A 15,511-nucleotide genomic window follows, 5' to 3' on the forward strand; every position below is an offset into this window, starting at 1 on the left:
AACAAGGCAAGATGAAAACAACATGATTTATAGTTTCGCCTAACCTAACCTAACCTCATAGACCTCCAGCTACCGTTCTTACATAACAGACTCCTACAAGGCACAAAACCTCTTCAACTTTACCATTGTCAGTGGAATACGTACTTAAGGGCAGGCTCGCTAAGCTCTGATCTAGTGGTTGCTGGTGAAGGACCCTTACATTGACATAGATGTTGATGGTCTCTAAACTTAACAACTTTGCAAAAACTTAACCCTGTCTCCTCCTCCTTAATCCCACGACCCCGCCCCTTCTCATTTCTCAATGACCTCCCATGGTTTGTCCCTCATACACAAACCACCTTCGTACTGCCATGTCTTGGCCAAGGTCCTGGTAACCATGGATATCGCTATGGAAACACCCCCGCCAAGCCTTATTAACCTCTGCCTCCGAGAATCCTGCTCTTGACAGCTGGCGTATAGCTACTCCTTCCCACAACATCCTCTTCACTGACCCAGGAAGTGCTCCACTCCCCCTGGAGCTGGCTCCAGGTGGTAGAGACCTTGGCTGTGTTCCTGCAGCCTTCCAATCGAACCCCCCCCCCCCCTTCCACAGATCCCTCCCTCTGGATCTGCCCCACTGTGATTGGCCAGCGGAGATCAGGAGGGAAGGTTGTTTGAGCGGAGAGTGTTTGGACACAGCCAAGGGCCACCTCTTGGTTCTTAAGAGAGAGTGGATAGGGGTGAGAGTGCTAGGCCTCAGCTGGTGTCAATCTAAGCTGTCTCAGGGTCATATTATCCACTGGCCTCTTGGAGATCCAGTTGCTGCTGGAAGGTCTCCAGGCTTGAGCTGAATCCAGGCTGGTGGCTATCCCGGCTAATAAGAAGCAGATTCTTTACACATATGGTCCCAATTGATACCCCCCCCCCCCCAAAAAAAAAACATATGGCTCACGGAGGAAATGTTGTATTTCCCTTTTTTATGAAGAAGGTCTGGAAGCACCTGTCGTTTTGTTATTTTTTCATTTGAACTGTTTTTATTAGGACATCAAGACGAACCGCAGTACGTCACAGCTGTTCGGGTTTGGCCAACAGTACAGTGATTAGTACCAAACTTTTTTTCTGTTTAATTTTGTGCTTGTGTTCCTTTCGCATGGAAACTTTGGAACTTTGAAGTAAAGCCTGTGGCGCCTTCTCCAGACCGTGAACGATTCTCAGTCAAAAGCGTTGTAGAACCGACCAGAACGTGATAACAAGCCGGTGGGACACGGGTAGACTAGCAGTTTTCATTTTGGGTTGGAGTTCTTATCAGTGTTATGTCTCCCGGGCCACCTCTATTGGGCACAGTCTGAAGATACCTCGGGGAGGGGTTAGAAGGTCAGACGAGGGGACAATGTACATGGTTCCAAGGAGGAGCAATCTTTTTTTATGGGTTTATTGTCTGCTTACTAGTTTACACTAAGTCAGACCTGGATCCTGGCCAGGATCCCATTCACTTAACTCTGGATTGCAGCAGTGGTATCTCTGAGGAAAAGGTTTTAGAAAACTGGTTGTTGGCTCACACCAGGATTCACTGGTGTGAGCCTATCTACAAATCTCTCAAATTGACATTACTCAATAGGTTTCCACCTCCTGTTTATCTCAATAATGTAGCCTCATTAGATCTGAAGCGGTTTTTAATTAAATAAAAACAGATGGAAAAAAGTGTATCTCCTGTTCCACTCCACCAAATTGTTTAAGCCTGAAAAAGCTTTTATTCATGTGAAACCAAGCCATTGGTGTGTAACCCTGGCGAAGGCAGTACGAACTCTGTTTCAAGAAGTATTGCTGTGAAATTATGAGAGCGTTGTATTTCTCCTGCAACTCATTTGGAATGCCTCATTGTCATGTTAATGCTCCATTAGCATAAGACTGGCAGACACCATGCTAATGATATTAGAAATTTGCAGGAATTCTGGCTTTTGGGAGTCAGTTTCTCAGACAATTACATTTACATTTAGTCATTGGAGAGTGAGATGAGGATTTTAGATGCTTGCCTGATCGTTTCTGGCTTCTGACTGGCTGTGTTTTTTTCTACTTGCGTTTAATTAGCGCAGCATACCGGAGCAGATGTAGATTTTTGTTGTTGTTGACAGACCTGAACTTGCAACATAGTTTAGACTTAGTCTAAAACACCTACAACATGTTCACTAAGCAGAGTTGAGCAGTTCATTTCCAAAGAATGTCCTTGAGATTACAGACCATAAATCTTTGGGACTCGAAACTGAGTCTTAATTATCTGTTGCTAAAACCTTGTTGACTGAAAGTTTTCTGAGAGAAAATCTAAATGATTTCTCCCATAAGGAGTGTGAACGTCTTTTAAACACACGGACCATTTCTTGTATTACGAGTGGGAACATTTGTATCTGATTCTCGGGAGTTTAAAACCGACATATCCGACACACAAGTAACATCATTAAAGCACATGTCTGTCTCATTGTGTCTGACATGAGGATTAGTAGCATCATACATGCTTGACTTCACCTTGCAGTATCTAATCTAATCCTCCTCATTTGAATATCTAATGCGATGCGAAAGCTGTCAGGATTCTCACGCATGAAATGTGTCAGCGCCATAGCATAATTGCTACTGCCAACTGTAATTGTACCTGAGATTTCATTACCGTAACTAGATCAAGCTTCAGATCAAGTTTTACATGTAGAAGCTCCTCTGGAGTCTTTCTGCTTACATTTTGCATACCTACAAACTGGTAGACTTAAACATCTAAGCTGTAAACATCTAAATGGACGACAGCTATTATCAGTAAAGACAACAGGCCCCAGTGTGGCTATTCATTAGCTTTTGACAGCAGCGTCCATATACTAGCCCACTGCGGCTGTTAGAAAGGTACCTTAGCAACCACATGAACAAAACCAGGCCAGTTGCGAGCACCGTGTGTGTGTGGTCTCGTCCGGGTCGTAAAAAGACCAAAACAAAGTACTTTGGTGCTCTGAATTTCTGGCTTGAGCAGGTCAAGGATTCTTCTGGGTGCAGGCACTTGTTTGTTGAGAGACAAGCCACTGGAATGCACTTGTTGTGGTTGTTTGGTATGTGTGTGACATGGAGATAGCAAGGCTTGTGTATGGTACCATCTCATTAAAGTGGGAGGCATGTGTGACCTTTGAACTAATCTGTCAGAGCAGTGTTTCTAGGGACTAGTCTGACAAGACGTCAGCACTCGACCTGTGGGGAGACCTGAGACGTGCTTCGGGTCGGGTAGGGAAAACTTCTAGTCGGTTGAGGACACGCGAGTATGTGAGCGTTTGAAGAGATAGCCTTTGATTTGTTTTGGCATTTTGAAGGCTGCGACTTTCGGGCTCTTAAGTAGATGAGGGAAACTGCAGCAGAGTGGAAGCCTCTCCGTCAGTGAAGATCAATGCGGCCTCATCATTGAGAGATTTCCCAGTCGATGCTCCTTCCTCTCCCTGTAACTAATGGATTCATGCGTTAGCATTAGCGCTAGCGAGCGGTAGTCCGGGGAGATGTAGCTCGACTTCACTTAAGCCCTGCCCTCTTTCTCTATTCTAAAGAAGAATAGGGCCGTCAGCTCTGCAAAGGGAGACAACTTTATCTTCCCCCCTGGTAATTAGATCACACCGGCCGCTCGCTGAGGAGAGAGTGAAAAGCACATTCGCTCTCAGTGTCGGGGCCGACCCGTGGATGAATCAGTGCCACTGTATAACCCTCCTTCAGTGCTGGGGAGGAGAGACAAACGGGGGGAGTGGAATGCTTTAATGGAAATGCTCTGGCAACCTGGGTAGTTGAGGCGGGGGCGAGGGAGTGGGCGGGCGATGCTTTTGTCGTTTCGAATGACTCTTGTGGGAGTCTTTTGCCACCAATAAGCCTTTTCAAGCCCCCTCCTACCCCCCCCCCCCCCCTCTCCCCCACTTCCATAGGTGATGTAAAATGTGCAAAGAAAACGTTAACTTAGTTTGGTTAACTTCTTTGAGGCGTAAACAGATGCAGGAATTGGCCTGGATTCTCCCCTGGGGAATATGTATGTCTCCTCCTCACCCCTCATGGACTGTTAACCAGAATAGACAGTCCCAGCTTTCCAGCAGGGACCAGCCAAGACTGTCAGACAGACGGCAGAGGGAGAGAAATACAGGGGAAAACCCATCGATTGTGAACGCCCGGGATCCAGTTTCAGATGCACATGTCTGTGGAACCACTGTAATAAAGCCTCCAGAATACCATCCCTAACCCGATTGACACGGCTCCTTAAAGTCCTAATCCTAATTGCCGGGCCTGGAGAATGAATCTTTCCAAACATGGATTTCCAAGGCGTCAGGCGTTCTGAGGGGCTGTGTCAGACCCAACTAGAACAGGTGTCTGAAGGCCACATACTCTCTTGGTATGCGGGCTTCTGCTACAGTACAATGCAGGCCTTATTGGGCAGAATACCTGTGTCAGTGTGCCTCTGCACTCAGTGTTCCGTTAGAACAATGGAATCCTTTCTCATTCCTCAGCCTTCCTCCTCCTCTCCTTCCCCTCCCTCTGTTTTCTGAACCAAGCGCCTTGCAGGCATGCTTTTTGCAGACGTATTGAGCTAGAGAGTGGACATTTACCTGTAATGTACCAGTGATGAATAACACTAGCCTATGGTCAGTGTCATTTAGGCTCATTTTAATGTACAAACAATGCCACTTTGGACCTAATTTTTTGTAATATTTGTATTTTTGTATTTTTATATTGTAATTTACGGCAACTTATATTTATCCCACTTAGTACTGCTAGTTTATGTACCTTTAGTATAGTTAGTCCACATATTTAAATTTTAGGTATATGTTTATTGTATGCACCTTCCTGCCAAAGCAAATTCCTTGTCTGTGCAAACTTTCATGGCGAATAAATCCCTTTCTGATTCTGATTCTGATTCTGATTCTATGATGACTGTTTATATTTAAATTAATTACTGTCATCCTTGAATTATCTAACCTATGAAATCCACTAAAGAGAGTTATGTAATGACTGTATCCATGTTTCATAGCCGGAACTGTTTTGTTTTCCTGTGGAGGTCTATGATCAATGAGTGATCAGTTATGCACTCACTTTACATAACACCCCCCCCCCACACACACACACACACACACACACTCACATGCACACACACACACACACATGCACTGATCTTCATTGAGAACCATTCCGAACAACCTGATTCATCAGAGAGATATTTCAACCTGTCGAGAGTGTGAGTGTGTTTTTTTGCCGTGAGCCAGTGTTACATGTTCCTTCACGTCGGCCTGTTTAGTCTTTGTTATACACTTTATAAACTATGTTTTCATAGTCTGAAGTTCTTTCCTCAGGCTAAAACAACTGGTGGAAAAGTAACAGCTTAACCGTGTAGATGGATAGATGCTGACTTGTTCCCGGGGGCTACCCAAAAACGACAAACATGTTCCCTCATGAGAGATGAAGTTGCTGATTGAGATGGCGAGCGGAGAAGGAATCCCTGACTCCTGGGAAATGAGGGTGCTAAACTGTACTTGTTTCTTAACCCGATAAGGGGTAGCGTCACACATATGTGATTCTGAACATTCCAACCGACTATTTTCCGATATACAAAAACTATATGACAAACGCTATAGTATGGCTTCAAAATTTACAATTAGGAGGCTAACACTAGCAGGTAGTAGCATTGCTACGAGTATTATGCTAGGTTGCTAGGTAACGGAAGCTAACTAAAACTAGCTAGCTTCCGTTTTGGAAAAATAACTCACTCCTTAAAAGGTTTTAAGGACACAAATTTTTTCATGTCCAGCTATTTACAGTAAGATAAAAAACAGTTTTTGTCTCTCAAGTGTTGTTGAGAAAAGGTTAACAAAAACGTCTCTGTAAAATAGATTAGATTTTTGGGGGGGAAAGTTTTTGTTTGACGAACCCCTTTATCTAAGAGAGGCGACGAGAGAGAGTAGGGGTGACGTCCTAGAAAAGGACAAAACTTTGTCATGTGGGCGGGTAATTGTCCTCTGAATAATTGATATAGAGACCGGTTACAGTGCGTGTGTGTGTGTATGTATGTGTGTATGTACATGTGTGTGTGTGTGTGTTCCTTAATTTGGTCAAAGAGTAGGAGCTGCTGTCCCTGTCACTCTGGAGAGGAGAACTTCTGTCCTGAGTTGACCCGTTTCTGACTGGTCACATGACCTTCATATCAGGCGTGGGCTGTAACCGAACAGACACAATGAAACTGGGACTACAGTGTGTATATGTGTGTCTATATATTGTGTGCGTGTGAGTGCATAAGGGTACTGTGCTAATGTGTTACTGTAGCTGTGACATCTCTTTTGTTTTCTGCAGCTTCTGATACAGTGACTTTGTCCTTGTTTGATAATATTTCTCCTAACCATCCCCCCACCTGACAAAACATCTACTCTTATCTCTAAACCCCGCTGGTGACTATCTCATTTTAAAGGCGTCTTTCAATCTGCAGCCTGCAAATATTTTTCACAAGTCTACACTTTTTTTTATGACAAGCCTACAATTACGGCATGTTTATCTGATCCACCTCAATCCCAGGTGCTGTGGGAAAATTGGACTCAGGAGCCCCTCTCCTCTTTCTCCCTCCCTGCATCTTGCACTCATTTCCTGAACCCCCCCGCTGATAAAGCCTGAGCAGCACTGACAACTAGTTAGGCCTGAACGACAGATGGATATAATGTTCGTAAATACTGCAGGAAGGAGGAGGGCGAGAGAGGTATAGAGAGAAGAACAGATAAGGAGGGATATAGAGAGAAGAATAGATAAGGAGAGAGTGGAGGAGAGATTGGGAGAGGGAGTAGGAGAGAGGGGGAGAGAGAAAGGCGGAGGGAGAGAGAGTGAGGTAAGAGAGCGAGATAAGTGGGAAACCAAAAATGAGCTGGAGGAAGCAATGGGTAATTGGAGAGATTTCGAAAAAGGAGGCCATTCCTGACTTGTCCTTCAAGGTCACGGGTCATGGAGGTCATCGCGAGGGGGTTGTAAGTGAGGAAGGTCAGGATGCCCACAGGAGGGGAACAGGGAGCGTGTGGTGGGAACAGCAGGTCAGCCCCATTAGCTTTACCCCAGGCTGAGACATGAGACCAAGAACCAAGCAAATGAGAGGAGGGTGAAGGTTTGTAGCGATCAGCTGCAACGGAGGCAAGCACACCTCAAAATTTCCCCAGAAATTGTACCCTCTCTTGTTTTTTAACTAACTAATTTAACCCTAACCCGTATTTTATGTTTAAGTTTGACACTTCTGTTTGTCATGGCAACCAGCAGACTTGGTCTGTTCTTTTTTTTGTACTTTCTGTGTGTGTGTGTTTGTGTTTGTTTCCTTGTGTGTGTCTCTCTCTCTCTGACTCTTTTCTTGTCTGTCTTTCTTTTCTTCCCCCTATTCCTCTCCCTCTCTACTTCTTTTTCTGCGTCTCTCTTTCTTTCTTGTTCTCATTAATTTCAACTCTGAAGTGGAAGTGTTTCATTGTGTTTCATTAATTGGTTTGGCCAGACATCAGGTCAGAAGTTAATTTGCCTAGAATTATCGTATTTTGCCATTTCCAGATATAGCTTAGTTAATTAAATCAATTGCCACAATAAATCAATGGAATGGCCTAAAGACATAATCAAGACTTTTTTACAGAAAGATTTTGTGTCAAACAATAAATTACCTCTTTTGTATATAAAAAAGACTGGACCACCATCTAAGGAAAACTGTAATGCCAAGCTGGATTGGTTCCTAAATATTTGTGCTGATGTGTGTTTTTCATTAAATACTAAGTCTAATTGAGTGTGTGTCCTTTTGGCCAGTTTATAAGTTGATAGTAGCACAAACATTGGTTTATAGACAGATTTTGGCAGGTACTTTATGCAGTACTGGACATAATGCAGTGTAGCCATTTATGCGGTTCAGAGACGCATTTTTGGTATAATTATAAAGTTATGTTATCTTGGAGACTGGAATGTGCCTAAGAGATCTGTGATTAATTAGATAATAACTAAGCAGTTTTTGCTTTAGACCTAGACAGTGTTTTTTTTATTCTTTATTTGTAATCTTGCTGTCAACAAAAACCAAAGCTTGCATACAATACTGCTGAACTTCACAGTGAAGCATGTTGATACACCGTGGAGGGAAAGTATTCATCTCTTCAAGCTTCTCCTGTTTATTATTCATTGACGTTTAATGTTGGAAGGCCATGTAAATGCTAAGTCATGGTGGCACATCAGTTAACAGAATCTTAGTTTAGCATTCGGACGAGAGAGCCCAAAAAGATCATGGGCTTTTCCTCTGAGTCGTGATAAGTGTATCTGACTATGACGCTGTGCTGTGGTGATTACATTAATTTACAAACACATTAAGTAAAACCAAACATGTTCAAACCACTGACTCCCATAGATGAATTAATTGTGTAAATAAGCAAAGGCTGTTTCAGTTTGTCTGTTTGGTAGAACCAAGTCATCAGTCTCAGTTAGTCTCCTCCCATTCATTCCTCTAGACATCTTGATGTCAAGTACAGGTCAATATGTCCCCAGAAACTCAGTCCCACTTAACAAACAGCAGAGTTTAGAGGAAATACTCTGTGAGCTGAATGACAAGATCCAAGGCCAGCACTGACACAAACAGAATGAATTATCTTTGTGTTATTGATGACATACTCAGAACACATTTGAACCAGCTAGCATGAGCAAAATGACTCTGTAAAAAAAAAAAAAAAAAGCCAAAGCTGTTTCAGAGGAAGTATCTACCCGAATTTTCCTCTTTAGTGTTCAGCTGTTTTTCCTCTTCACTCTAGTCTGGGTTTTGACAAATTGGACCCAACTCAGCTTTGCAGAGCAGAGTCTAGTTTGGTGCATTGTGGGAAACGTAGTGTCTTTGGCGTGGACAGATGTCTGAACCGCATCACGGTCACATAACTCTTGCTGCACAGTCGACACGTCGCCTGGGATTGATTTATCACTCCATTGATGGAGTCCGGCAGTGAGCTAAGCAAATACTGCCGCTGTGTCCAAGCAAACACCCCTGGATCCCAGCACGGCTAAACCTCCCTCCCTCACAAGACGGAGGATTTGTCAGGAAACCCTAAGTAACCAGCATTCGATTCGGTTTCTAAAGGAGTTTCAGAATCATTGATACCTTAAAGATGGCGAGTCGCTAAAACGCTTCATCATGTAGGACCTGGGCCAAAGCCTAATGGGAGCTCCCGTTGTTTTTTCGAATTTCATTAGGCCAGCTGTAAAAAGCTCCAGCTCTGTTTTGATTTAGGACTTCCTACGTTTGGGAGTTGAAACACACAACATTAATCATTTGGTTCCCCTTGTAGTTTGCTTCAAGTCTCTTGAATCATTGCTGTAAAAAAAAAACATACGAAAGAAAAAAAGCCTCTTGGCTAAGTTGACGAACGTTTCTTTTTATTCTGGCAACCTCATGATTCACAAGGAATAATGATACCTCAAAACATTAAATTAGTCACAAAGATTGTTCCCGGAAATCATTTAATAGTCCAAGTCAGAGTGATTTACTTGTTTTGACTCTTGTTCTTTGTTCTTTACTCAATGTACAGTTTTTTTTGGGTGCCTTTTGAGTGGTGTTTCTTCAGTCTTTGCACAGGTGTCACAGAGTCAATTGAAGTCAACATGCCTCTTAAGGCCAACTCGCAGTATTTATTGTGCTGACACAAGAAAGAGGTCATTCCAGGAGTGAAGGGATGGATGTTCACTTCGGCGGGGGAGTGGGGTGACAGAAACATCAGTTTAGGGTGTAGCGGATGGGCGGGGGGGAGGGGCAGGGAAGAGGAAGGTGGTTGGTGGGGCGGGGGTGGTGGAGTGACAGAAACATCAGTTTAGGGTGTAGCGGATGGGCAGGGGGGAGGGGCAGGGAAGAGGAAGGTGGTTGGTGGGGCGGAGGTGGTGGAGTGACAGAAAAGTGTAGGTTGGCCAGTGGATGAGGATAGGTTGTGGGGGGAAACGGTCGCGGTCAGTAAACTCCCAACAGCTGGAACACATGGCTGACTGGTCAGGTCACGCCTCATGACAGAGTGACATCAGCGGCCCGCTTCTCTCCTCCTCCTCCTCCTTCTCCTCCTCCTCCTCCTCCTTCGGAGTTCTGTCTCGATTGATGCGGCGCCGACTGAACAGCCAGCTGGGCGTATGGGAGTACGACAGGGGCGACGTTTGAAAAGGGGCCGCTGATTTGAATGTGAAAAAGAATGCAAACGCGGGAGTGCGTAGGACTCAACCGACAGGAAGACTCGTCGTGTGTGCCTGAGTCTTCCTTTCATTTCAGCCAGCGGCGCTCTGTGTTCCAGAGAACACTCTTTGTTTCCTTTCATCCATGTATCTCATCTCCTATTCAAGGACTCCTGCCAAAATACGGTTTGATAACAGGCGTCCATAACAGAGGATTCCGTTCTCCCTTTGTTCTAGGTTCCATCCAGTATTGTGCGTACGAAACCTAATAAGGTTGAAGATGGTTTCCATGAGGCCGTCGTTAGAGTTAAAATACAACTGGATATGATGCCTTAGCAGGAAGCACTTCTGACTCTGCTGTTGAAACTGCGTGGAATGTGTCGGCAAACGGCTCAATGAGATCACGATGTTCTGCGCTCCCTCTTTCAGCAACAGCCGTGACTCTAATCATTTAGAAAGTGCATTAAGTAGCTGATTTGTCGTGTCTTAAGCTCAGCACGTCTTACAGTTTCAACCACGGGTGCTTCCATTCAAGAGGGAGTCCACCTTAGCCTTCAGGGGAGTGTTTGCATAAGATAGGGAGACCGTGTGCAGACAGGCCCGTCTGCTCCTCCACCCTCTCTCCACCCCCTCATCCGCCCCCAGCCTCATCCCCAGGCCCGTCTGCTCCTCCACCCGCTCTCTGCCCCCTCATCCTTCCCCAGCCTCATCCCCAGGCCCGTCTGCTCCTCCATCCGCTCTCCCCCCCATCATCCTTCCCCAGCTTCATCCCCAGGCCCGTCTGCTCCTCCATCCGCTCTCCCCCCCATCATCCTTCCCCAGCTTCATCCCCAGGCCCGTCTGCTCCTCCATCCGCTCTCCGCCCCCTCATCCGCCCCCAGCTTCATCCCCAGGCCCGTCTGCTCCTCCACCCGCTCTCCGCCCCCTCATCAGCCCCCAGCTTCATCCCCAGGCCCCTCTGCTCCTCATCCTCCCGCTCTCCGCCCCCTCATCCGCCCCCAGCTTCATCCCCAGGCCCGTCTGCTCCTCCACCCGCTCTCCGCCCCCTCATCAGCCCCCAGCCTCATCCCCAGGCCCCTCTGCTCCTCATCCTCCCGCTCTCCGCCCCCTCATCCGCCCCCAGCCTCATCACAAGGCCCGTCGTCCACCTCACCACGGCCGTTAAGAAAACCTAATGGAATTGTTGCACTGGGTCCTGCATGCTTATTGCATTAAGTGCGATCAATAAATCATTTTTGTGTGTACTGGCAAACTCCCCCTCCCCGAATCTCAATAAAGTAGAGTGCTGGAGTGTAATGAAGATTACTCAGCAACCTGATTACTTTTAGTGCAGTCAGGGCGAAGGGGCTGCACTCTGCAATTTCCCAGCATGGCGTGGGCCCTTCCTTCACTTCTCAAACAGGAATGCCATTTAAAACAAGGACCCATATATTTTATGCCCACGTGGGCTGACTCAGGCAATGGCACAATGGAAGTCATGACTGGCATTTACTTTCTTATTTTTTTCACTAATGGAGTTTTTCGTTCTGATGTTCTAATAATTTGTGTATTTAGCTGACGCTTTTATCCAAAGCGACGTATGGTACAGGCGACACTCAAGTGAAGTTGGTTCAGTTTAAAAGCATTTCAAATTGGGTATGGGTTAATGGTGGCATTTGCAAGTTGCAGAGCGACTGTTTGCAGTCGTATGATTGGTGTGTGATAATTTTTGCAAGTTTCACTTTTGAGCTCTTTCCCTTTGGTGACACTTGAGCCATTTTTCATTAGTCCCTTCGCCTCAGCCTTCTTTTAACTGAAAAAAGCACACAATTCCACACCGGGTCATCTGTCACAGAGAAACAGAGATTCTGCAGTTATTTTTCTTGCATCATCCGGTCTGATAAACCAGCATAGAACCCAAGGGGATTGACTTGGCCTAATAGAGAGATTACAGCCTCCATTTCTTTCTTCTTCAGCCAGCCCCTAGCTACAGTACACAAGAATTAAACCTGGGAAGAATGAAGCCAGGCCTGCCCCAGTTACCTGACAGCCAACCTCCCCACGGCAAAGGCGTTGGGATTTTGAGCTCAGTTGCTACTCTCCTGACCCAGACTAGATGGATATCAGTTCAGAGGGAGGGTGAGGAGCTGCCTTATTTTGTCTATAACTTTGCCACTGATGCAGGCTCTCTCTGAATCAAGGCACCATCTGGCTGATGTGCCAGCGTTCTCTCCATCTCTCCCCCGTTTCTTCCGTACTAGGCTACTCCCCCGCCCCCTCGCCCCTTCTCCCCCCCTCAGAAGCTCTTTGTAGTGAGCCCTAGTTAAGCTGAGAGAACCAGGCTGAGCTGACTTGTGAGGAAACTTCTGAAATCGAACCCAGGATGGTGGAGGCTTTTTCAACCCACACGGGCCTTCACACGGTCTCCCATTGGTCGTGAACCCACCGACATTAGTGGTTAACGGCACATAAAACCTATGGGGAAGGGGTCCGTGCTGCCCCTGCAGGGCCCGGGTTAGGGTAACAGGATTACACGGAAACGTCTTTGATACGTCCGCGTCAAGCAAAGCAAAGGATGTCAGTCCACTCAGACATCAGCTGTGGAGAAGGACTGAATGATTCCTTAAACGCTACCTCGTTAAGACAGTTTTTAAACACCATTTCACCCTCGCGCTTTTGAAGTCCAAACGGAATACTTAATTGCGTCCGATTTTCTAGGACAACCCTTGTTCGTATTCAACACCAGACAGTGCTGTTTAAAATATGGATGACGGAGAAAGGTGATGGTTGGGGGCACCTGGGTTGGAGTTGTGCTGGTTAGACGATGGCCCCGCCTCCGCGGGCCTGTAAATATTTCAGTGCTGGTTACAGAGCTGAAGGGCGTCAGTTCCAAGCAGGCCTGAGGTGTTTAACTCAGTTGGCGATGCACCAGCAGCATGAAATAAGCCACATTTGCGAATCGCTAAACTTGCGAATCGCAGATGTGGGTAACTAGCGAGTGACTATGAGTACCACTGCTGTGAAATATGGAGACATGGCTGTGAGCTGAAGCTATTTCCCTGTGCCTACTCTGACTTTAAGTGCTGTGCTCTGATGAGGGGGCGGAAAACAGTCTTTTCATGATGAAAAGACTGTTCCTTGCCAATGTCTGCCCATTTGGATCACTCCCCTGGTCTACAAAAAGCCATGCAGTGAGGCCTGAGTCTTCGTACAGTAAATGTGTTAATATACAATCCTGTTGTGTCGATGTGATGCTAGATCTCTGTTCCTACTGAGTCTAATGTTCCCCTTTTCTCTGTGTCTTTCATGTTCCATCTTCCCCTGACCAATGGAAATTGCCATTCAGGTAAGGCACTCTCTTGACTTTAATCAGTGTGTCGTAATAGCCATGCTCTTTTCCCGAAACCACACATCTGTCACATGGAGCTCTAGGACCCATCATGCGTGATGAGAGTAGGACTCAGATTTCACCCTCCTTCTCTGAAGGACCTCAGGAATCTTAGAAACATGTAGTCTGTTTGCGGCATGTTCATACCTGAAAGTGACATTTATTGATGTGCTTATGCTGTGACTTAAGCTAGGAGGCAAAATAGACTTGCTACAGTACATTCCTCATGATTTTGGTAGTATATGTACATTGTATCCTCTCTTGTCGTGAGGCTGAATGTGTGTGTGTGTGTGTGTGTGTGTGTAAAATCACAGCGTAGGACAACACACACCAGAGAGCTTCGTTAAGAGTCCATTTCCTTTCCTTCCATCCCCACTTGCCAACACCCTTCCTGTATCCTCGCTCTGCTCCAGAACTAGGACCTCTCCATCCATCAGCCATCTCCACCCTCACTGCATTCTGGTCTTGCTGCCTGCTGTAAGGTTTCCCCTCTGCGTGTGTAGGTTTTCCCCTCAAATTGAAAAACCGAAAAAACCCTGAACAGACATGGCTGTTTGGGATGGCATGTTGACAGAACAATAATTCCTATTTAAGATTATATCGATATATATTTTCAGCATTATTGGCAACCAAAAAAAAGAAACTCAGCAAAAAAATGTGAGTTAAACTAAGGAATGTACATCACGATGACAGAGGAACACAGAGGACACAGGGTGAGTGCTCGTCTCCCCTAAACAGACAGGTGTGTGATAATTGGAGACGTCAGGGAAACAATGACACGTTGAGCCAAAATGGAGGACAGGGTCTGCCAGGGCCAGGGCCCAGTGTGAGGGGAGGGCCAAGGGTGAGAGGGTGAGAGGAGGGTGAGCATGTCTGAATGGACTGACAGACAGAGAATAGCCTTTTAGAGCCACAACAGCTGAGCTGTGTCTTCTTCTTTGTCCTCCTCTCATCCTGCCCCGGCATTTCCCCGGACGCCGTGGATTAGACGCCACGAGTTCGTCTCTTTTCACGCTCCATCTGTCCGATAGGCATTTCTGATTATTGATCTTGCTCGAGATCCTCGCATTGTATACTGTGGAAAATCAGCTGCAGACACAATGACTGGAGTGAATTTCTGCCAACAGACGAACAAATGAACAAACAAACAAACAAACAAACGAGCAGAGACAACAAACTGGAGAGCCTCCACAACAATGGAGCTCTGCTGTCGTCACTGGGAAGGCCTGGGGGGATGTTCTTTGTCATGTATATTAAACGTGTTTTCAGTCAAAACAAGGCTCCCCAGTCTCTCATGAAAGCCCCGAGGACGGAGACTGCCTTTCATCTCTTCCCACCGCGGCCCTTCCCTTCCTGTAAGACGCTTCCAAGCTAACCCCTCTCCCTCCACCTCACGCAGACCCTCTAAACAGTTACTTTTCATTGCGCCTCGTACTTTGGGGGAGCGTAACCTTGTCTTTCTCGCTCTCGGACCTTCTCTCTCTATTTTTTTTCCCTGCTTCTCTCTCTTTGTCCCTCCCTCCATCTCTTACTCTTACTGAATCCGCCAGTCTCCCAGCCTAGCTGGAACATGAATGAATGCTAATGCTACTGTAACCACCCTTTGATGTCTCACTGTTAGTTATTAAGTTATTTCTAAACGTTCTAGTCTTTTAATTTTTTTTTAAGCACTTCAGACTTTTAAATACTTTAAAGGGCAAACGTGGATTTATTGGTCTTACATTTTGACATTTCCGTAGTTTTCAAGGGCAAAAAAAGTAAGCGCTAGGCTAAGTTAGCAGTTAGCTCAAGAGTGCTATAGTGTCACAGGAAAAACACTGGCGGCTTTGTGCCGCTTAATAGGATTTTGATGGCTTTGGTGCTTTCTGTGGTTCAGAGAAGGTTTAAACCGTAAAGATTCCAGACAGTCTCATGGATACGGTGCACCTGCCTGGAATACATTCATCCTGAAACAATAGTGTCCAAATATACCAGAACATGCTC

This window comes from Osmerus mordax, chromosome 7 (assembly GCF_038355195.1).
Source record: "Osmerus mordax isolate fOsmMor3 chromosome 7, fOsmMor3.pri, whole genome shotgun sequence".
Lineage (NCBI taxonomy): Eukaryota > Metazoa > Chordata > Actinopteri > Osmeriformes > Osmeridae > Osmerus > Osmerus mordax.